General features: G+C 49.1%; 3 non-coding genes across 3 annotated transcripts; 2 read left to right on the top strand and 1 right to left on the bottom strand.

Moving 5' to 3' along the window:
• Positions 1-3,813: 3,813 nt before the first annotated feature.
• On the top strand, positions 3,814-3,895 carry TRNAS-GCU. Its single transcript has one exon. It is a non-coding gene; the product is annotated as a tRNA-Ser (tRNA).
• Positions 3,896-10,975: 7,080 nt separating this feature from the next.
• LOC120393956 lies at positions 10,976-11,192 on the bottom strand. The gene has a single exon (XR_005592181.1). It is a non-coding gene; the product is annotated as a small nucleolar RNA U3 (small nucleolar RNA).
• An 8,986-nt stretch (positions 11,193-20,178) lies between these two features.
• TRNAR-CCU lies at positions 20,179-20,251 on the top strand. Its single transcript has one exon. It is a non-coding gene; the product is annotated as a tRNA-Arg (tRNA).
• Positions 20,252-23,748: the final 3,497 nt, after the last annotated feature.

The following is a 23,748-nucleotide window of genomic DNA, read 5'->3' as shown; positions in this document are numbered from 1 at the left end:
GGATCATTATTATCCCTACTTGAAAGAGGGAGAAGCTAAGGCTGAGAAAGGAGAATTAACTTGTCTTAGGTCACACAGCCAGCCAGTGGCAGAGTTGGGAATAGGACCCAAGACCCCTGATTTTCAAACTAACCATCAGACCTTGAATTTCACACATTGAATGACCTGAGTAAAGTGCTCTCGGATGAGCTCCAGACCAACAACAGTGCACAGTAATTATTCAGCAAGTATTTGAGGAGAACTGCAATGTTAGAGAGAATCATGAACTGCTCAGAGACCATTAATGCAGAGAAGCAGCAAAATTTGTCAAACGTATGACTGGTTCTGACTTATTTCCTTGGTCTTAAAAGAGAACAAGGACCTGAGTCTCCTCCCTGTCAATAACCCCCTGCTCAGCCAATCGGGGTAGAGACTGAGGACGGGAAGCTGAGGGTTCTCACCAGAGAGCCCAAAGGATGGCCCAGGTCACTGATGGGGATCACTGCCCGAGCACTATTTCAGCCCCACATTTTTGGGTGGACCTCCCACAGTGGGAGCTGCAGAGCACTCCCCTGCAACACACATACACACACACACACACACCGCTCCTGGTGTTGGGAGGGGAACAGATGAAAGGACAAAAGAAGCAAGAGACAAAGAGAAAGGAGGAAGGGATGGATGGAGGAAAAGGTGAAACAAAAAGGATAAACCCTAATGACCACAGTGATTCTATGGGACAAAATCCCAGGTGCGAAATAAAATTCTGCCTCCTTAAGTTCGTGTTTTCATTGCCTAGAATTCAACTGTCACCAGATGGATCAGACTGAACAGGTTTCAAACCTCGAGGAGGCTCTTACCTTCTAAACTGGGACGTCTGTTTTCTAGTAAAATCACTCAAAGGGAAGGAGAAAACTCGAAAGAGGTTCCTCCTGGCGCTCACGTCCGTGAACCCGAATACTCTCTCAGTCCTCAAAGAGAGACCTGGAGAAGGAGACTTGCTGAAGCAAAGCCACAGGGTCTCTGAGGTTTCCCTGGCCCCTCGCCCCTGTCCTGCCTGGCTGATGTCAGCATCTCTCTGTGAGGTCACCACCTCCCCACCACCTTTGACCAATAGTCTGAGGTCCTGCAAAAGGCCTTTGTGATGTCACTGCCACACCCCTCCCTTGCTGGGCTAATGTCCTGCCCCTGGCCAGGCACTTTGGAGGTTTGAGCTACTCCCTGTGGATCACCCCACTCAAGGAGCGTTCGTTCTAGGCAGCAAGCCGGCTAGACAGGAAAACATCAGACGCTGCTCCCAATGCTACACTCAGTTTTTCAGAAATTAGTTGACTTTATGGCCAGAAGAGACCATTAGAGCATCTAATCTGACCCCCTGCATATCACAGGCCTCCTGTATGACACAAGAGCTACTTTGGGGCAAACACATTCCAGAAAGGCATCTAGTCTTCATTAAATGACATCAGGAGATGGCAAATCCACCACTTTCCTTGGTAGCTTGTTCCTGTGGTGAATCATCCTCGCTGTTGAATATTTGCATCTTATTTGTAATATGAATTTGTCTTTTTTCACCGTCCAGCCACTGGGTCTTGTTATGCCTTTCTCTGCTAGATTCAAGAGCCCTTTCATATCCAATCTTTTGTCTCCATTAAGGCCCTTCAACACTTCAATGAAGTCACCTTTCAATCTTCTTTTGATAAGCTAAACAGGTTGAGCTTGTTCAATAGCTCACTAGAAGGCATTTTTCTCCAGGCCTCAGAACATTTATTGGCTCTGTTGGTGTCACTAGGCCTAAGTAAACCAAAGTTGTGACTGCAGGCCTGAGTGAACCAGAGGTCTTCCATGCTGTGAACTTTAACCAGCCCAAGGCTATGGCTACACTTAAACTTCAAAGCGCTGCCGCGGCAGCGCTTTGAAGCGCTAAGTGTAGTCAAAGCGCCAGCGCTGGGAGAAAACTCTCCCAGCGCTGTCCGTACTCCACCTCCCTGTGGGGAATAACGGACAGCGCTGGGAGCGCAGCTCCCAGTGCTGGGGCTTTGACTACACTGGCGCTTTAGGCGCCAATTTGCAGCGCTGCAGAGGGTGTGTTTTCACACCCTGCTGCAGCGCTGCAAATTTGTAAGTGTAGCCAAGCCCTAAGATGCTAACAGACAGCAAGCAAAATGTGTAACTGTCAGCTGTCTCAGCTTGCAAATGCAGGAGTTTAAAACAGCAGAAGCGGCGGGGAGGAGGGGGAGAGGGGGGAGGAAAATCTGTATGCGTTTGTGCTGTAAAGGCCATAGATAAGCATGCGAATGAGAACTTTTCTAACACGCTGAAATGTAATGTTTAAAGTAACTGCTGTTGGGAAGGGAGGGGTGAGGGGGAAAACCAAACAAAAGGCTTACACAAACAAGTGGGGTATAAATGCTGGGACCCTGCCTGCGCACGGGTGTGCAGGATTTGAGATGCTTTTTCTCCCTGGCACCTTATTTGGGCTCAAATAAAACTGGTTTTGCTTCTCCACCCTGGTGTGTCAATTAGTGCTACGCACACCGGGCAATGAACCCTGCTGTTGCTCCGCCTCAGGCTCTTTGAGCTGGCAACAGCTCTTTGGTTATCAGACTCCTGAACTGCAGCTGGATGTGACTCTTGTTCTTCTGCACAGCACAGCTCCTGGAGAAGAGGGATCTGCAAATGTATATTCATATGATACCTTTGTTTAATTGATGAAAACATAAATTGACACTTTGAGGACTGAAACTGATTTCAGCTGATAGACAGCTTTGCTAGGTATTTATGCATTTGGACAGTGAAATGTTGAGTGTTTACATCCATATCAAGCACCCCTGTACAGTGGAGCTCCTGAACAGAATGGAGAATGAAAATGAACATGTTTTCCTTTTTTTAAAAAAAAGAAAGAAGGTTATAAGAAAACACTGGGGGTTGAATCAAGGACCACTTGATCTGCAATCAAGCACTTTACCACTCAGCTATACTCCCATGATGGCAAAAGCATGGACTCATGATCTCCAGGACTTTAAAGGACAGACCCTCCTTCATCGAGGTCCTTTGCCATTCCCAGGCTACAGATAGTTTTAAAAATGAGGTTTGATTAAACTTGTTAAATGTGGTAAACACCACAGCTTGCACACCCACTGATATAGCTTCTCCCACTGACATAGCTGCCATCTCTTGGGGAAGTGGATTAACTACACCCACAGGAAAACTCTCTCCCTTTAGCATAGAGCAGTGGTTCTCAAACTGTGAGTCAGGACCCCAAAGTGGGTCATAACCCTGTTTTAATGGGGTCACCAGGGCTGGCATTAGACTTCTTGGCGCCTGGGCCTGAAGCCAAAAGTCTGAGCCCCACCACCCAGGGCTGAATCCCTCAAGCTCTGGTTTTGCCCTCCCCCAACTGGATAAGAGGGCACAGTGTGAAATGTTTGGGGACCACTGGTTTAGGTGATGTTCTCAATCACTTCTATGAAGTCCAATAAAAGCTATTCTCACCCACCTACCCGTCCATCAGGACCGACTAGGTATGTTCTGCTGCCCTTCACTCATGCAGGAAGGATAATAACATTTCATTCCACTCAATCCTAAAGTGATTTGTAACCTGCCACCAGCCAAAACTGGTCATTTTTGGGAAAGTGGCCCCATCATGCTGCATATCTAGGCAGAGTAGGTGTGTCTGTGCAAACACGGTCTGTTCCTGAAGTCTTTCCCCCAGCTCCTCACTAGATGTGAGGAGGGAGCTCATTCAGCCCTTGCTTCCACTTAGTATTTAAAAATGCCTTATTGCCCCTGTCTCTGCCGGCCTTAGATTTCTCCTCCTGTCCTTTTCTTTACAGTTCTGATGAGGTGGCCGAGTGGTTAAGGTGATGGACTGCTAATCCATTGTGCTCTGCATGCGTGGGTTCAAATCCCATCCTCATCGGATGCATTCAGTCTTCACCCATCCTTTATAGACAACCATCTCCCCCTTTGGTACAATGACTGATCAAACAATTGTACTTCTTGTAAACAGAAACTCAGAACTCCCTTACTTTAAATAAAATGTCTAAATCCCAGATTTCTAAAAAAAAAAAAAAATTATCTAGTTCTGTATTTCTTAGTTTTTATCTCAAAAGGGAACATCCTCCTCATCTCCCTCAACCACCCTGGCACCTCCCCAAATTATTAAAATATCCTCAACCCGAGCAAGCCCAGAGCAGTGAACCAGAGCTAGTGTCTAGACCAAGCTGTTCTGAAAGAGGCAACTCAAACATTTTCTCCCTGCTTCCCTTGGCAAGGTCTGACTGAGAAAACAAAATTCCCCAGACTGAAAATTTTCTGCTGAAACACCCATACTAGTCTGTTTGGGGACGTTGATTTGAATCTATTATTATTATTCTCTTCTGAATCAGTTCAGTTCAGTCTTTGTCCTCCAGGTGTGTTTGCAGCTGCTGAGTTGTGGGGGAGAGAGGCCAAGTCATGATGCCTCTTCCCCCCTTTCATAGTTTCTTCCAACTTGCTAGGAAGCTCCTTTGCTACGATGTGAGTCAAGCAGTGTCCATTGTCGCTGTGCTATCTCGGAGAAGTCTGCATTGTACACGGTTCCTGGGATAGTCCTTGGGAGTGTGGATCCCTTCAATGGACCAGCAGCGAGTCTGGCTCCTCCCTTGTCACACCTGAAAGGCTGGTGGGGGCATTTCCCAACCTCATAACATATCTCAGTAACACACACAGAGCAAAACTTCATAACTTCCCAACCAATGCGAGCACACACAATCCAACACGATATTAATGTTCAACAGATCAAGACTTTTGAAATGACACCTCACCAGGCAGACTTTGTACAAACCATCTCATCATTATATGAGAGTGGTGAATATGGGGCTTGCAGGTGCTGCTTTGAGCACAGCGTGCCACACCTGGGCTTCCATTGCAGTGGAGACGTACCCTTAGAGTCCATCTCTCCTGGGATAAAGATGGCAGCAGGGCTGGCCTGGGTCATCTGACTTGGGCTCCTGGAGCTAAAGCTGAGGGGCTAAAAACTGTGGTGCAGATATTTGTGTTCACACTGAAGCCTGGGCTCAGAAACCCTCACCCCTCATGGGGCCTCAGAGACTGGGCTCAAGCCCATATGTCTGCACTGTAATTTTATAGAGGTTGGGAGGGAGTTTAGCAAGTGGAAATGGTAAAACCACATTGAGGGGACTGGGCCACTGACCTATCAGCTCTTAACACCCAAACTTTCAGTAACTCTATTATCAGTGCCTGTGAGTGTAATTTAAGCCATAGGTCCATCTAGCTCTGAATCTTGTCTTCTGACAGTAGCCAATACCAGGTGTCCCAAAAGCCACTCCTCAAGGTACCAGTGGGAGTTGAACCCAGAATCTTTTGTTTACAGGACAGGTGCTTTAATCAGCTAAGCTATGACACCTGTGGTTATTTAAGCCATTGTGTCTGCCCACACCTGAATCTCTGCCAATCCCCACTGGGCCCTGACAAGCTTTGCTCATGTTTGGATTCTGTAAAGCAGAGGAGTAGGTGAAGTTTTGGTCCCAAGGTGTGTGTGTGATTCTTTAGACAGGTCTACACTACAAAATTAGGTTGGAGTAATTACATTACTTAGGCTGACAATGCAGTTATATTAACCTAATTCCAGTGTAAATAGCAGCTCAGCTGTCAGAACTTTCTGGAGCTATGAAAGGGGAGGTACCCAACCTCTGTAACAGGAATGCAAGGCAGGTGATTTCACGGCAGGCATGGTGGGATACTGGTGGAGGCCAGTTATGGTGATATAATGACCAGCAGCATTTACACTGACAATTTGTCACTTTGAGTTTGCTGCAAAAACCTCTAGACCTCTTGTCAAGGTGGTTTTATTTTGTCACCAAAAGAGGGAAGTTTTGTCACCAGACATGGCATTGCAGTGTGTGCACCAGCCACAAGCTGCTGACCGAGGGAGCATTGTGTGTTTTTCACATACCTGAGCAATATAATGATGCTGAAATACCTTTGTAGTGCAGACCTGGCCAAAGATATATATATATATATATATATATATATATATATATATATATACACACACACACACAGAGAGAGAGAGAGAGCTTGCAAGGAAAACCTCACCTGCTCCTCTGCTTTGCAGAATCCAGACACAAGCAAAGTTTGTCAGTCCCCAGTGGGGATGGCAGGGAGTCCGCTGTGGGCAGACACGGTAGTTTAGCTACAGGCAGGCACCATGGCTTAGCTGCCTAAAGTGCCTGTCTTGTAAACAGGAAATCCTGGGTTCAACTCCCAGTGGTGACTTGTTGTGTAACTCTTGGAGCACCTGGTATTGGCTACTGTCAGAGGACAAAACACAGAGCTAGATGGGCCTTTGGTCCAGCCCAGTATGGCTGTTTAGATTATACTCACAAGCACTGATAACAGAATTACTGAAAGTTTGGGAGTTAAGAGCTGATAGGCCAGTGGTCCAGCTTCTCACAGATGACCCCCCTCCCTCTGGGACAGGGGCAGGTCTGGGCTCTCACAGCAAATGCTCATTGTGGCTGCCAGAATCTGTGAGCAGCTCATTTAGTTTCCACTGAGGGTTGCGTCCTGCTTCGTGCACCGTGTGTGAGAAAGAAAATCCTAAACCGCCCTTTGAAATAACGAATGCAGCAGGACGTGTTATTGTCCCTGCCCCAAAGCAGACAGACCAATGGAGAACTGCCATTGAGTCCAGGGTAATACTCCACTGCCATTTTACCTTTTTTGCTTGCTAAACTCCCTCCCAACCTCGTGGGGTCCCAGAGCCCAGTATTGAGCTTGATCTGAGATGTCTACGGTGCAAATTTACCACCCCACGGCCCTAGCCTGGGAGCCTGCACTGGCACACGACAGCCGTAGGTGTTTCATTGCAGTGTGGACATAGCCTAGCATTATGTCTACACTGCCATTAACACACCCAAGTCACTATTCTCAAGCCCTGGGTCAGTTGATTCAGGCTTGTGGGGCTTGTGCTGCAGGGTTATAAAATTACAGTGTAGACACTTGGGCTTGAGCCCAGCCTCCGAGACCCCATGAGGGGTGAGGGTCTCTGAGCCTGGGCTCCAGTCTGAGCTCCAGGATCCCAAATCAGCTCATCCAGGCCAACCGGGCCAGTGGGATTTTCTCACAGTCTAGATGCCCTCTCAGGGTATGTCTACACTGCAATGTAAGCCCAGGGTTAGCAGAAGTCATGTCAGCAGCCCCAACACATAAACGTAAACCATGAGGGAAAGACCCACCCCCCAGATAAGCTGGGCAGTGTCCTTCTCCCTACGGTTCATAAGTCCAGCAAACAAAAGTCCTTTAACATGAGCCATCCCCTCTCTGCACCCCACTCACAGCTGTTGTCCTTAGTCAGTGCAAGCCCAGAGGTGCCTCTGTAGAGTTCACCTGCCATCCTGGGTGGAAAAGGGGGGAAATAAGAAGGCTCCATACTCACTATGTTGTCTAGGGACTCACTCATCTCTTCACAACCACCCTGTCCTAATGTTGGTCTGACACCTCAATTTTAGTATTGAGACCCAGAGCTTGGCCCACTTGGCTTTGGAACCCCTGTCCCTTGCCTAGCAAGTGCTATTGAATTGAGGGTGAGTCCCTCAATCGGGGTCTGCCAAGCACAGTTGTGCTGCCCTCGATTCACACAACAAGGATAACAACCCTTTATTTCTCCTGCCCCTGTAACATGGAGACTGGGAATCCAACACCAGCCACAAGTGATCATTTCGGCAAGCAACCCAACAGATTTCCAACATATTGTAAAATCCACATGCAGACTCCTACACGAAACCTTGCAAGAAAATCTTCCTGAGGGGGTCTGAAGCACCTGCTGCTGGAGGGAAGGAGGGAGCTGTGGGTTGGGATTGAGGAGCAGCGTGAGGAGAAGGGGCCTGTGGGTTGGGATTGAGGGGCACTGGGAATAGAAGGGGCCTGTGGGTTGGGATTGAGGGGCACTGGGAATAGGAGGGGGCTGTGGGTTGGGACAGAGGAGAAGGGTGAAGAGGAGCAGGCTCTGGTTGGGAGTGAGGAGCAGTGAGCATAGGAGGGACTGAGGGCTGGGATTGAGGGGCACTGGGAAAAGAGGGGACATGGGTTTAGGCTGAAGAGCATCTTCATTTGGGGATCCAGCAGGACAGGGGAAGGCAGCAGGTGATTCTAATTCCTTAGGGATATTCAGTTGTGTTTATATATGTGTGTGTGTGTGCGCGCAGGGAAGGAACATGCTCTATGCCCAGAGACCTTTATTCCTCCAGGCTGCAAGGACAGAGGGGCTGTCAGGAAGTTGCCCCTTCAAACCCACACACAAAAAGGCCCTTCTGAGGAAAGGGAAAATCCTGAAGAGAAAAAGTAACAAAGAGGACATGAGAAAAACAGTTTAAGATCTTGGGGAGTAGTTTATCACATGACCAGAGACTTGAACTGTGGACCCTCAGATTAAAAGTCTGATGCGCTACCAACTGAGCAAGAAACCAAACAAGTTGGTGTAGAGGAGAAACTAATCAAGAAAACAAGAGTGGGAAACAATAGGGGAAACCTGCTGCTCTCTCTGGCCCGGTCAATACTACGATTTTATATCAAATTTAGCAGCGTTAAATCACATTAACCCTGCACCCGTCCACACAATGAAGCCCTTTATATCGATATAAAGGGCTCTTAATACCAGTATCTGTACTCCTCCCCAACGAGGGGAGTAGCACTGAAATCGGTATTGCTATTTCGGATTAGGGTTAGTGTGGCCGCAATTCAATGGTATTGGCCTCTGGGGGCTATCCCACAGTGCACCATTGTGACCGCTCTGGACAGCAATCTGAACTTGGATGCACTGGCCAGGTTGACAGGAAAAGCCTCATGAACTTTTGAATTTCATTTCCTGTTTGCCCAGCGTGGAGCGCCGATCAGCACAGGTGACCATGCAGTCCCAGAATCCAAAAAGAGCTCCAGCATGGACCGTATGGGAGATACTGAAGCTGATCTCTGTATGGGGAGATGAATCTGTTCTATCAGAACCTGTTCCAAAAGACAAAATGCCAAAGCATTTGAAAAAATCTCCAAGGCCATGATAGACAGAGGCCACAACAGGGACTCGACACAGTGCTGAAACTTAAGAGCTGAGAGCTGAGACAAGCGTACCAGAAAGCCAAAGAATGAAATGGATGCTCATGGAGGGAGGGGCAACTGACGTCTGTAGCTATCCCACAGTTCCTGCACTCTCCGAAAACCATTTGAATTATTGGCTGAGTTCCCAAAGCCTAAAGGGTCAAAAATATTGTCGCAGGTGGTTCAGGGTATATGTTGTCCCCCTCCCTCCCCATGAAAGCAAAGGGAAAAAATCATTTCTTGCCTTTTTTTCCAATGTCGCTGTATGTCTACTGGATGGTGCTGGCAGATATGGTGCTGCAGCACTACACAGCAGTGTCCCCTTCCCTTCTCTAGATGGTATGGTAGGGCTGATATCCCTCATCATTGTCCCATGAGTGCTCCTGGCAGGTCTTGGTGAGGTCAGTTGGGGGTGCCTGGGCAAAAATGGGAATGATTCTCAGGTAATTCTCTTTAAGCTTTGTCTAATGGAGATTCAGTCCTGCCTGGAATATCATAGCAGCTGGAGGCTTCTCTCCCCTCCCCACTTTGAACTCTACTTGCAGAGGCAATAAAGTCAGTGTTGTTTCAAATTCCTGCATTCTTGATTACTTCATCACACAAATGGGGGGATAACTGCCACGGTAGCCCAGGAGGGGTGGGGGAGGAGGGAAGCAATGGATGGGGTTGTTGCAGGGGCACCCCCTAGAATGGCATGCAGCCCATCATTTCTGCAGGATGTCTGGGGCTCTGAGCTGGAATGACCGTTTGTCTCTCTGGTTCTTTAGGAGGCTTGCCTGATAGTCTAGGCAGGACTGACTCTCCCTTCAGACAAAACTTAAAGAAGAGAATGACCTGGGGAGTCATTCCCATTTTTGTCCATATACTCCTGGCCAACCTCACCTAGGCTGGCCAGGAGCATCCAGGACAGCAGCAGACAGTACAGTATAACTGGTAACTATCATTGTAAACTTGCAAAGCAGCAGATGGTACAGTATGGCTGGTAACCATCTTTGTTAACTTGCAAAAAGCAAGGGAATGCTGCTGTGTAGTGTTACAGTACCGCGTCTGTCAGCACCATCCAGTAGACATAAAGTGACGGTGACAAAAGGCTGAACGGGTTCCATGATTGCTGTGCTATGGTGTCTGCTCAGGCAATCCAGGGAAAAGGGCGCAAAATGATTGTCTGCCGTTGATTTCACAGAGGGAGGATTGACTGATGACATTTACTCAGAATCACCCGCGATGCTGTTTTTGCCCCATCATGCACTGGTATCTCAACCCAGAATTCCAATGGGTGGGGGAGACTGTGGGAACTGTGGGATAGCTACCCACAGTGCAATGCTCCAGAAATCGATGCTAACCTCGGTACATGGACCCACACCACCGAATTAATGTGCTTAGTGTGGCCGCGTGCACTTGACTTTATATAATATGTTTCCAAAAACCGGTTTCTGTAAAATCGAATAATCCCATAGTGTAGACATACCCTGAGACAGCTTTAGAACCTCTACCCACTATACGGCCAAGAGACAGCTACTCTCAGATCCTGTGTGGATTGTCTGATGTGCTTGGGGCCAAGAGCAACTGTGTACCCTGCCAGAGCAGGAGAAGTAAAAATAGGGGCTTCCCAAAAAATGGGACAGGAAGAAGAGAGAAGTGGAGAGGCAAATGGAAAAGGAAAAGAACATGCAGACACAGGACCCTACCTAAATACTGAAATAGATTACAAGAAAAAAAAGAGAGAGCAGCATAAAGAAATCTTTAAACTCTTTCAGTAAGTACTGAACTAGAAACTTCTAAAACACCATTTTCACACTACCTTTACTTTTTTTAAAGAGAACTGAAGAAAAGCTTTAAACAAGTTCAGATAATACAAAAAAAAGCCAAAACATTTATTTTTAAACTTGTTTTATAAGGACTAACTACTCAGTCTGTGCTCTTTTCCTCTCAGCTTCCCAAAAGGAAAACAAGAACACTCATCAATAGCAGACAGCAGATACATTAAAGCAATACTATCCACTCACTTCATGCTCAGAAAAGAACACTTTAACTCATTCTCGTGGTTAGCGAGATCATACACTTTCAACCACACTTCTCTAGTTACAAACTATAGAAATGATCCCTGAAAGTACAGTCTTAACAAAACTGTCCTCGGCTACACATCCAGGCTAATATGCACAAGCTTTCTTCCCACGGTGAATGTTTTCATACAATGGGTTTCACCCCCAGCGAATTAAAGAACAAAAATCTAAAACCAGGTCCCCATTTCATTAAAGCACAATTGAGACAGCTTTAGCACACTGGCCATTAGAAGATGTTTATGTCGCTATTTACAGAAACACACCTCCTGATTAGCATGTGGAGCTCCTAGCAACTAATCAAACCCTCTTGCTTTGCCATACCTCTCACAGGCTCCTCCGTACCACATGACAGCTTGTCAGGCACAGACAATCGGGACAGGTCAGCCTTATCTAGCATGCTCCGCAGCTGTTTCTCTCTGGCTTGCTCTCAAATTCATCTGCACTAGACGTTTTTGCAGGGTTCTATGTTACCGGTGGTACCTGCACTAAATCAGTGGCTCTCAACCTTTAGAGACACCTGTACCCCTTTCAGGAGTCTGATTTCTCTTGCATACCCCCAAGTTTTACCTCACTTAAAAACTACTTGCTTACAAAATCAGATGCAATATTTATAAAAATAAATCCCTTGAATATAAGTATTGTACTTACATTTCAGTGTATATAGAGAACAGTATAAACAGATCAACATATGAATTTTAATTTGTTACAAATTTGCTAGTGCTTTCTATGTAGTCTGTTGTAAAACTAGGCAAATATCTAGATGAGTTGCTGTACCCCCTGGAAGACCATTGGATACCCCTGTTTGAGAACCACAGCACTAAATCACCCTTACTTTTAGAACTGGTGCCACTTGACCCAAGGCATTCGGAACCATTTCAGGGCTAGTAAACAGTGGCAACACAGCTGCACTAGGTCTGTTTTTCCTCCCTGCACAATTCCCACTTGGAAAGAAGAGAACTTCTGGTCTGACTTTATTTACTATTGTGAGCTGCATAGGCAACTTTCTCTGTGTTATGTGAGCACCATTCACACAATATATATACTACCTCTGCAGCCATGGGTGGCGGGGGAGCCCCCACAGCCCCACACCACTGTATATGGACCCTGCAGCTCCCAGCTCCTACAAGTAGACCCCAGAGCTCCCAGCCGCTGTGAGCGGACCCAGGATTTCCCAGCAGGCATTGATGGCGTGAGGACCCTGCAGCCCCACGTCATTGCTAATAGACCCTGCAGCACCGAAGACCTTGGAGCTCCCAGCTGACACAGGCAAGCGAGGGAGCCCCCAGCTCTCAGACACTGCAGGCAGAGCCTGGAGTGCAGTCACCATGGGGGTGAGGAGAAGCCTCAGCCAAATGCCATTGCAGATGGCCCCATAGCTCCCAGCCACTGCAGGTGGATGCCAGAGCCCCCAGCTGCCATCGGGACCCCACGGACCATGGCCACCATGGGCAGCGAGGGGACCCCATGGCCCCCAGCCACCACGGGAAGCGAGGGGACCCCATGGACCCCGGGCGCCATAGGCAGTGAGGGGACCCCACAGCCCCCGGCCGCCACAGGCAGCGAGGGGACCCCATGGACCCTGGGCGCCACAGGCAGCTAGGGGACCCCACAGCTCCTAGCCGCCATGGGCGGCGAGGGGACCCCATGGCCCCCGGCCGCCACGGGCAGCGAGGGGACCCCATGGACCCTGGCTGCCACGGGAAGTGAGGGGACCCCATGGCCCCCGGCCGCCACGGGCAGCGAGGGGACCCCCCAGCTCCTGGCCGCCACGGGCAGCGAGGGGACCCCATGGACCCTGGGTGCCATGGGCAGCGAGGGGACCCCCCCGGATCCTGGCCACCACAGGCAGCGAGGGGACCCCGCAGCCCCCAGCTGCCACAGGCAGGAACTGTCACCCAGCGACCAGCAGAAAACAGCAGCGGGCGAAGGCATCAAGCAAACTCTCAGCTTCTGCTGCTGCCACTCCTTCAACTGGCTCTCGGTTTGCCCTGTTCACTCTGCGTCGCTGCTGCTCCACGGCATTGTCCTTCACCCTGCTGCTGAGAGCTCCTGTGTCGCCACTTCCCCTGCAGTCACCTGCCTGTCTCCTGCAGCCACGTAGTGGGGGAACCTCACTACAAGTGCAGACTGGGCAGCCTCTTTCATTGCAACACCATGGGCAGGGCGTGAACCGCCAGCTGGGGGAGACTAATGCCCTGCCCCGCCCCTTCCACCTGAGGCCCCGCCCCTTCTGCGAACACCCCTGTGCCCGGTGTACACCAGCCCTTAGATCCCTCTTGGTATTTCAATGCAGGCACTGACCTGTGAGAGGAAAACATCAGCTCACAAACACACAGACTGAATTCCCCACATTTAATCTCGCTGCACTTTCCAGAAAGTCACAACATTCATTTAGTTCTTGTTAGGACAGAGAAAAAATAAGTGACACTAAGTTTTTGGCTTGGTTAAATAAAAGTATGTGTTTAATTAACATAGTAAAATATGTCCTGATTCCGCTAAATAACACCGCAACCGGAAATAAGAAGAGACAAATCTTGTCAGTGACGACTAATTTTGCAAATGATCTTCCCATTATTAATTTCCACACCACCCCCGTTGGAGGTCTGGGCACCTCCAGTGTCACTGCTCTGCATTCACCTTCCCCTTAGAATTGTTCTCGGACATTCCCAAATTTGGAAAATTGTGCAGTTCAGAATGTGAACAGTGACCCCGGCTCCTTCCTGCACCTGCTCTACATTGCTCCACAGCAGCTTCTCCCCCTGCAGAGTCACCCCAGCACTGCAGTGCAGCCGCCCAGGGCTTTGCAAAAATTAATAATACAGAGTTTGGAGGAAAGTAAACATTTGTGAGTTGTGGAAATAGCAAAAGGCAACAGTTGTGGTGTTACAAGAAGGGCAGTTTTTGGTTTAATAATAAAACCCAGTTATATAAATGTAACTGTATGTGCAGCTCTGTGCACTCACGTTGGATGGAAGCTTAGTAATTAAATTATACAAGAGGGTCAGGTAAAGTGGCTGCTACCATCACTATGTTTTGTCCCGAGAAGCCTTTACAGCCATTCTGAGGGGAAATGGGCCCTTTGCCCACAGAAATGGTCTATAGGGGACGGCTGCAGGCAGCAGGCGGAGAGATAATCTCATCAAAATGATTTGACTCCTGGGTAATGTAATCAAAATCACTACAGGAATGTCAGGGGTTTCTATTGGCACTTAACTTGCCTGCCCCTGGCTGGCTCTGGTTGTACAAGATGGACGTGTAATCGGGGTACAGTTGTGTAAAAAAAAATTATTGCAGTGCAAGGGCTGTTAGACAAAACAAAATGTTTTGTGTAATTGTGTAAGGTTTTAAAAACCTAAACTGAGACTTATGGTTTGTAATATAATGTCATGAAGGTTAAACTATGGAAGGAATGTGCGTTTTCCCAGAACGTGTGCAGTGTATATTGGAGAAAGGGTAAAAGAAATGCAAACAAAACATGGTACTTAGCTCAAACCCTATTAGGGCTCCAAAGGGAGCCACAATAGGTTGAGGTTTCTTTTTCAGATCTGTGTGTTTTGAAGCAGAAGATGAAAGTGGAAAGTAATCAGAACTCGGGTGGAAGTTGATTGTGTCCCTTTTAAGACAGTCTCTGAGCTGCTGATGGCTTTGGATCCAAAAGCCAAGCCCGAAAGCGGGTGTGAATGCAAATGACCTAGCTGATGGGGAAGGAGAGAACTGCCCATCAGTGGCAGCAAAAGGAGCTGCAAATAATAAATACATCTGGTCAGCAAACAAGCTACTGGAAGACTCAGATTGTGGCCCTCCAGGAAAGGGAGATGAAAAACAAGTCAAGTCTGAAAATAAGGGGGACAGTTAACCCTAAGGAGTGTGTGTGTGTATGTACAGTGCTAAAGCTAAATCTAAAGCTGTCTCTCAGCTGTTACCTGAGGATAAACTTAATGCTTGGTACAGCAGAGAAACTATTGCAAACTTGGTCTGTTGTACAAGAGGGGAAACTGAGGCACACCACTTCATGAATTTCATAAATGACCAGTGAGGGGAGTAATTCACTATCTGACTATAGAACAAAATAAGGACAGCCTGGAGGGAATTCTTCTGTTTTTCCTGCAATTAGCAAGGAAATTTGTAAAAGGAAGTGGTATTATTATTATTAAGCACTAATCTGTCCCCACGGGGGGGTGTGTGTGTGGAAATTGTTTCTTTTGTTTTTCAGACACTCTACGAGCAAGCTGGTGCCAGCAAAAGACTAAACCATAATACCATGAATCTATGTTTTGTATTGTTTGTCTGTGGTGTTTGTCTTGTTGTTAGCATTGTTGTGTTTCAATGAACAGAAAAACCTCATGACATGAGTGGGGATGGCTTCAAAAGGCTGACCTGGGGGAAGATGTGTGTGGACATTCAAAATGCTCGACAAGGAGGCCAGCACCTGTGTAATAGCTACCGTGGTATCTGGAAGTGAATCGGCAGCTGAGGTGGGCCCCACAAGCCCTATGGGAATAATGAGAAGGGGATTTGCTCGCTGGGAATCAATGGAGGAGTGTGTAAAATGGTGTAAATCCAGAGAAGATGTTTGAATGTGCCCCTCCCTGATGGTTGGAGCACACCCAATGGTCCATGGCAAGGGGTGGACAATTGGGTGTACTGTGTATGAGGTGTTTTGCTGGAAATGTACATATTACTGGGGGCACAATTACCCCAGCCCCTAACCAAATTCCACACTACACACTGCTCTCTGGGCTTTGGCGCACAGATAGACCTGTGAATCTTCCTGCTGTGAATAATCGAACCAGCGCATATGGCCTGATTCCACAGCACGTGGTTAAGTTGGTTTGGACAATAACCCATTTCTCTGTGGACATTCAATGGACTTATGATATGGACAAAAGCACGAAAACCTGCAGCGGCAGCGTATTGCAACTGGGCGTGTTAAGAGCTTGACCCCGTCGAAGGAGGAGAGGAGGTGTTTCGGTGGTGGCCGGGATGTTGGACCATGCTGCAGTGCTCAGGTCTCTCGGTGTTGCTGTGGATTGTTACAGTGGCTGGTGTATTGCTAAGTATACTTGTGTTACGTTGCCTATGGAAATAACCGAGAAGTAATGGAGTAAGCCCCTCCCCCCTGTACTAGACAACCTGGACCCAACCTTCCCAGGCCCACTATAGTGGGAAGTCTGGAACGCTAATTGGAACAGGTGTGGCAGCCCGTACGAGAGAAGGTGCAGGGCCCTGTACTACGCACGGGGCAGTGGGACAAATGGAATATCAACACCTTCCACCTTGATGCCTGGCCCAATCAGGAAATGTGTCACCATATGTCCTATGTTTTGCTAAGGGGGAGAATGGGAACAGGGACACAGGCAAGGCTCTGTGGCGTCAGGGCTGGGATGGGGACACCGAGGAAGGAAACTGGAATCATTGCTTGCTGGAAGTTCAATCCAATAAACATCTAATTGTTTGCACCTTGGGACTTTGCGTATTGCTGCTCTGTGTGTATGCAAGAAGGACCCGGTAATGGGAGGGTGAAGGGATAAACCCTCTAACACTAACTAACATGTAACACACATTTCAACCTCTTCTTTTCACACTGTTGCTCATTCTCAGGGGCTGCTTTGTCTCCAGACAGATCCATTCTCTTTCAGGATGGCCTTGCTCTTTCCGTCTGTTTCACTCACTGAGGTGTGGGAGTAAACACTCCTCTTCCCTCTAGTCTCAGACAAACAGTAGCATTAATTGTTTGCTACTGCGGGGTTTAGAAAGCATTTGTCAAGATGCCCATTTCTGGGGCATTTTTCCCAAGATCCAATATTTTGCGTTCAAACATCTCCCAGCTTTCTTGGTGAAAATAAGGCCAAGGTTTCCTTGCAATATAGAGACAGTTTTTCACCGCAGATGGGACTTGAACCCACAATCTCTGACTTAGAAAGACATTGCCTTGTCCATTAGGCCACTGGGGCCCTGTAGAAAAATGGAAATTCAATCTCCTAAATGCATATTTCTCATATTAACTTGGAAGCCAAATAACCTCTTTCTGCACCTTACAGAAATGTCTGCATCCCCTGGCAGCGAGGCTACTGGGGAGGTCGCTTACAGAGCTGAGCACCACCTTTCTGCCAGCCTTCTTTAGAGAAGAAGGGTCTTTCCCCTGACAGCCACACAGCGCTGCCTAGCATCCCGAGAGCCTCCCTCGTGTTCTCCCGCAGCAGCCACCTGCTGGTGTGGGTGGGAAAAGGGACCAGGAAGCAGTGCGGCCTCATTACGGGACAAGAGGCCCTCACCACCCCCAGGCCTGCCTCTTGCCTTCAGCCCAGGCAGCCAGAGGTGCCGGGGAGCTCCCTGGCAGGCCACCACCTCAGCCAGGAAATAAGGAAAAGGGGATGAATGAAGAAGTCAGGAAATAACAAGGAAATGAAGAGGTTTGTCGAACGGGTTTCTGCCCGATTTACCATCTTCTCAGCTACCGCTCAAAGTTAAAGACCTAAAGTCGACCTATCGGCATAAGTACAGATGGTTAGATGGGAATTAAAAGGAGCTGCTGTCACAAGTGTTAGGTGCCTGCAAGCAGCATGCAGACTGTTGAAAAACACCGCAGTTAGAGGCTCAGATGAAACGTTTGCCCTAAATCAGAATCGACAATAGGAGGACCAGCAGAACGCCACTCTAGGTAAACGGCCGAGTACTGGAGGCTATTAGAGGCAAAAAGTCATTCCTCAAAATTTGGAAATCAGATCCTAGTGAGGATAATAGGAAGGTGCACAAACTCTGGCCTGTTAATTGTCAAAGTCTAACAAGTCAGGCCAAGAAAGAATCTGAGAAGCAACGTGCTAAAGATACAAAAGCTAAGCATAAATCCGGTCAATGCGAGTCCTGGTCTGTCCCCGCAGAAAGGTGAACCCCCTCTGTGGCTGGAGTGAGCTCCTCTAAGCCGACCTGCGCCAGGTAGTGCTCATTGTGAAAATGTTTCCTCTGACGGTTGGGAAAACAGGACCAGCGGTGCTCAGGCTGGCTGACACAATTAACCCCCCCCCCAACAACAACAACGAACACCATGCAGTCCAGAGGAAGGGAGCCTTTGATCTTCCCTCTCATGCCTTAACTGGGGACCATACACACTAATATAGCAGTAACCAGTGCCACAGAGCACAAAGCCCACCAGTAATGCCCTCCCTGGTCGGAGCTCCACCACCTTCTGTACTCGCACCACGAATGTGACTCCAGCCCCATCATTCTTCCCTGGCCAGGAGGCCCTTCCTCCAATCACCCTCTGCCTATTGAGCTACCCTAGAGTTATTAATGGGCATTTCCTGAACACTCACCATGGCTAAGTCCAGCTGCTCCAAGGCACTGAACATCAAGCACCTCCTCCTGGGCCCCCAAATCCCTTCCATCTTCCACACGGCCACTTTTACAGATGCCCCTTCCCTGGTACTGCCCTTGCTCAGCTGCACAGAGGAGTTTTCATCCCCTATTCCTGCCTGTCACTGCCCAGCAGCCCTCTGGCACCATTCCTGAGGGTCACCCTGCCTTGCTCTCTTCCTGCCATGTTGGGAAAGACAGCTCCCATCTCTCCTTGTTAAAAGTCAGGTGGGCCAACTAGGGGCAGAAGCCCATTCTATGTTTTCCTACAGCAGAGACTCACCTTCAGGGCCACCCAGAGGGGAGGCAAGTGGGGCAATTTGCTCTGTACTGCAGGGGCCCCGTGAGAATACAGTATTGCCACTTTTTTTTAATGGAAGGGGCCCCCAAAATTGCTTTACCCCAGGGAAACCCTGCTCATCTTGGGTGCAGGCACCACTGGGCTTCTAGAAAACAAGCTGCCCCTGCACAAAGAGGATGAAAGCACCTGCCAAAGCCTGGGATTGAACCAGGGACCTTTAGATCTTCAGTCTAATGCGCTCCCAACTGAGCTACTTTAGCAGCTGTATGCTAGTATTTTGGCCTGGTGCTTCTCTGTCTGGGATGTTTTTGCAGCAGTTGCACACAAAAAGGGCGTCATTGGGAGTGGCCCATGAAGACAAGACTCGCTTTTGCCTGCCTTGCTCAGCTTGACTTGCTGCTTCACCCCGTTCCTGCCCTAGTGCCCGGGTTGACCTGGTGGTGGAAGGGGACTGGGGGCCAGTGGCGCGGGGAGGAAGTTGAGCTGGACCCTGGGGGTGAGAGTCTGGCCACCACCTCCCGCCCCCCCCGTTGTCCTGGCTTCCCCCACTGGCCGTCAGTTCGGGAGGGAAGTGGGGCTTCTGCCTCCCCTCCCCGATTTTCACACCGCAGAGGAGTGTGAACAGGAAAACGAACGGCTGCTCCACACCCCCACCGGAGGAACCCGATGCCCTTAGCTGCTCCCCGTGCTCCCCCCCCCCAGCTATGCTACTGAGTGGAAGTGTCCTGTGCCCATAACACAGAGGTGGATCAATCAAAACCCTCTTCTGCCAGCACCAGGCCTCCTGCTTCTTACACTGGGCCTGCAAGCGAGGGGGCGGCTGGCACGGTGCCAAGAGTCTAACCTGTGAGGCAGGAGGTGGCTGACACCCGCAGCCTGCTGGGGAGCTCCCAGAAGTTATTAAGGGACAGAGACTCCTCAATGCCCTTAGTAACAAGGGTTTGGGGGTCACCGAGGCCAGTAAGGGGGTCACTATGTCAGCCCTGTAACCCTGGGTGTCAGGTCACTGTGCAGCTTTGATCTAGAGCTCGGATCCCAACAACCGACCAGCAGCCCACAGCCTCCCCCTGGGTCTGCCCCACCTGGTTCCTCCTTACAGGCCGACCTTACCCCCCTTCCAGCCCCGGATTCACCCCCTAATCATCCTACTGCCACTCAGAGCCACAGCCGTGGAGGTGCTGAAGGAGGGAGGGGTGACTCTAGGGTGGGGTTCTTCTCTAACGATGGCTGGCAGAAAGGTGGTGCTCTGCTCTGTCAGCGACCTGCCCAGGTGCCTCGCTGCCAGGGGATGCAGACGTTTCTGTAAGGCCATTAAATGGGGTATTTGGCTTCTGAATGAATGTGAGGAATGTGCAATCCTGAGAGGGAATTTCCACCTCTCTCTTCAGGGCCCCAGTGGCCTAATGGATAAGGCATTGGCTTCCTAAGCCAGAGATTGTGGGTTCAAGTCCCATCTGGGGTAGAAAAACTCCTTCCTTCCTGTATATTGCAACAAAGCCCTGGTGTTATTTTCCCAAGGAAGCTGGGAGACGTTTGAACCCAAAGTACTGGATCTTGGGAGCAATCCCCCAGAAACAGCATCTTCCACTTGACAAATCCTTTCTAGACCCATCAGTAGCAAACACTTAATACTAGTGTTTGTCTGAGAATAGAAGGAAGGGGAGTGTTTACTCCGACACCTCAGTGAGTGACACAGACAGAAAGAGCAAGGCTGTCCTGAAAGAGAATGGATCTGTCTGGAGACAAAGCACAACCTGAGAATGAGCAACAGTGTGAAAAGAAGAACTTCAAATGTGTGTTAAGTGTTAGATAGGTTGGTCTGACAAATTTCAAGAAAATACCAATGCTCGTAGACTGATGCGGACACTGGCTGCTACTGATCTTTTACTGAGAATTCATTGAGAAATATTTTCCTTAACTATGTTATGGAATATAAGATGGGCTATGAAGGCATCATTCCTCCTGCTTTCGCCCTTCGAGACAACACGGCTACATGGCATGCGGCCAGTGCTCACCTTCCAGTCAACTGCTAGAGAAGACAACACAGATAGGGATGGCAGCAGGGCAGACTGGAGCTCCACGGAGACGGTGGGACCAGCTCTCATCAATGGGGAGGTGGCCACCCCAGCATGCACAAGGCTGAGCCAGTAAGTGCGGCGTGTGCTCCACGGTGCCCCTACTCCCTGCATGTGGTGGTGGAGGGCAGTTACTGAGTTCGGTTGGTTTGGGAAATTTAGGGCTTGGCTACACTTGCAGAGGTAGAGCGCTGGGAGTTAAACCACAGCAGGGAAACCGCTGCCGTGTGTTCACACTGACAGCTGCAAGCGCACTGGAGTGGCCACATTAGCAGCTCTGGCAATGCCACAGAGAGCAGTGCACTGTGGTAACTATCCCAGTGTGCAAGTGGCTGCAACGTGCTTTTCAAATGGGGGGCCGGGGTGGAGTGTGACAGGAAGTGTGTTGTGTGTACGTGGGGGGAGTGACAGTGTGTTTGGGGGGGGCTGAGAGTGTGTCAGCATGCTGTCTTGTGTGTTCAGACAGCAGCAGACCCCCACCTCCCCTCATACACACTCACAACAGCAGCACTCCACACTAATGGTTGCTTTGTCCCAGAGCAGATAAGCAGCCGGCTGTCAGAAACGGAGCTTCGAAAGGGGATATCCGCATGCCTGCAGCCGATTTCAAAACAATGACCAGAGTGGGCACTTGACTTCAGGGGATTATAGGACATTTCCTGAGGCCAAACACAGTGCAGTAGTGCAACACGTCATCCACACTGATGCCCGGGTATTTCAGCAGGGCTCAGCGAGCTTTATACTTCTCATGGAGGTGGATTACCAGGAGCGCTCCACCTACAGAGCCCAGGTGCTCCATGTGCCTTGCAAGTGTGGACACCTCAGGAGTTAGGGCACCCGGGGCTGCTTTAATGGGCTCTAACTTGCAAGTGTAGCCAAGCCCCTAGACTATGTCACTTGTGTGACTTACTTGTGCTATTGTAATAAATACAATAGACGTGCAATGGTCAGAAATTGCACCAGCAGAGAAGTATATTAAAGGGAAACCCTAAGGAAATTAAGAGTTTAAATTATCCTCCACATGTCCCGCATCCCACTAAAATGAATCCAACCCACAGGGCACGTGGGCAGAAGTATCGGTGTCAGGATGCTACATTGTAAGCACAGTAAATGAAGCTGCAAAATAAATGATGTTTAAATGACCTCACTCTATTTTTTACAATCCGGTGTTAAGAGGTAATAGATACAGATGGGCACCAGGCAGGGTCGTTTGGAGGACGAAGCCTTTATGGTTCCATCCCCCACCACTGTCAAGTTTTAGCCAATTAGGACAAGTCAGCAAATAAGAACAACCTCAGGTATCAGTAACTGCTACAGGTAGCAAAGTCCTACAGGGAGCAGTTTCTGGCACTACACCTGCGCAGCTCTGCTCCCCGGCTCTTCTCAGGCTCCTGCTCTCTCCTTAGCTCCGCCCCACTCTGGCCCAGGCAGTTCCAGCTCCCACGGAGGATGGGACCCCCTGGCCTGGTGACTCCCTCATTACACTGCCTGGCCTGTCAGTCCAGCTAACTTGGAGCTTTGGCCTCTCCTGCTTGCCCCTGGGGACTGTCAGTCTCAGGGTCCTGATTTCCCATTGACTCTTCCTCCTTCTATTGCTGCTGGGAACTAGCCAACCAAAACCCCCACTAAGTTTTAGTAAGGGGTCAACAGTCCCTTACTTGATCCGGCCCCGTGAGGGTCACTGATGCACAGAGACAGCAGCATGAGCTGGTCCCATGGTGTAATGTTCCATGGGCATCCTACTAGATTGCCAGCTGCTTTTCAACTGCAGTGTGGAGACTGTTTCTGTGTGGGGAGAGACAGTGAGTGTGTTGAGGTAGGTAGGAGCGGATCATTATTATCCCTCCTTGAAAGAGGAAGAAGCTAAGGCTGAGAAAGGAGAATTGACTTGTCTTAGGTCACACGGCCAGTCAGTGGCAGAGTTGGGAATAGGACCCAAGAGCCCTGATTTTCAAACTAACCATCACATCTTGAATTTCAGACATTGAATGATCTGAATAAAGTGCTCTCAGATGAGCTCCAGACCAACAACAGTTCACAGTAATTATTCAGCAAGTATTTGAGGAGAACTGCAATGTTAGAGAGAATCATGAACTGCTCAGAGACCATTAATGCAGAAAGCAGCAAAATTTGTCAAACATATGACTGGTTCTGACTTATTTCCTTGGTCTTAAAAGAGAACAACAAGGACCTGAGTCTCCTCCCTGTCAATAACCCCCTGCTCAGCCAATCAGGGTAGAGACTGAGGACGAGAAGCTGAGGGTTCTCACCAGAGAGCCCAAAGGATGGCCCAGGTCACCAGTGGGGATCACTGCCCGAGCACTATTTCAGCCCCACATTTTTGGGTGGACCTCCCACAGTGGGAGCTCCAGACCACTCCGTCGCAACACACACACACACACACACACACACACACACACACACACACACCTCGCTCCTGGAGTTGGGAGGGGAACAGGTGAAAAGACAAAAGAAGCAAGAGACAAAGAGAAAGGAGGAAGGGATGGATGGAGGAAAAGGGGAAACAAAAAGGACAAAACCTAATGTCCCCAGTGATTCTAAGGGACAAAATCCCAGGTGCAAAATAAAATTCTGCCTCCTTAAGCTCGTGTTTTCCATGCCTAGAATTCAATAGTCACCACATGGATCAGACTGAACAGGTTTCAAACCTCGAGGAGACTCTTACCTTCTAAACAGGGAGGGCTGTTTTCTAGTAAAATCAGGAAAAGGGAAGGAGAAAACTCGAAAGAGGTTCCTCCTGACGCTCACGTACGTGAACCCGAATACTCTCTCAGCCCTGGTCTACACTAAGGTCGGGGGTCGAACCAGGTACGCGAATTCAGCTACGTGAATAACGAGCTGAATTCGAACTACCCTAGTTCAA

The sequence above is a fragment of the Mauremys reevesii genome, unplaced genomic scaffold, assembly GCF_016161935.1.
Source record: "Mauremys reevesii isolate NIE-2019 unplaced genomic scaffold, ASM1616193v1 Contig4, whole genome shotgun sequence".
NCBI classification, from domain to species: Eukaryota; Metazoa; Chordata; order Testudines; family Geoemydidae; genus Mauremys; species Mauremys reevesii.
Note: the sequence above shows the minus strand (reverse complement) of the source record. Positions and strands in the feature narration are given on the sequence as shown.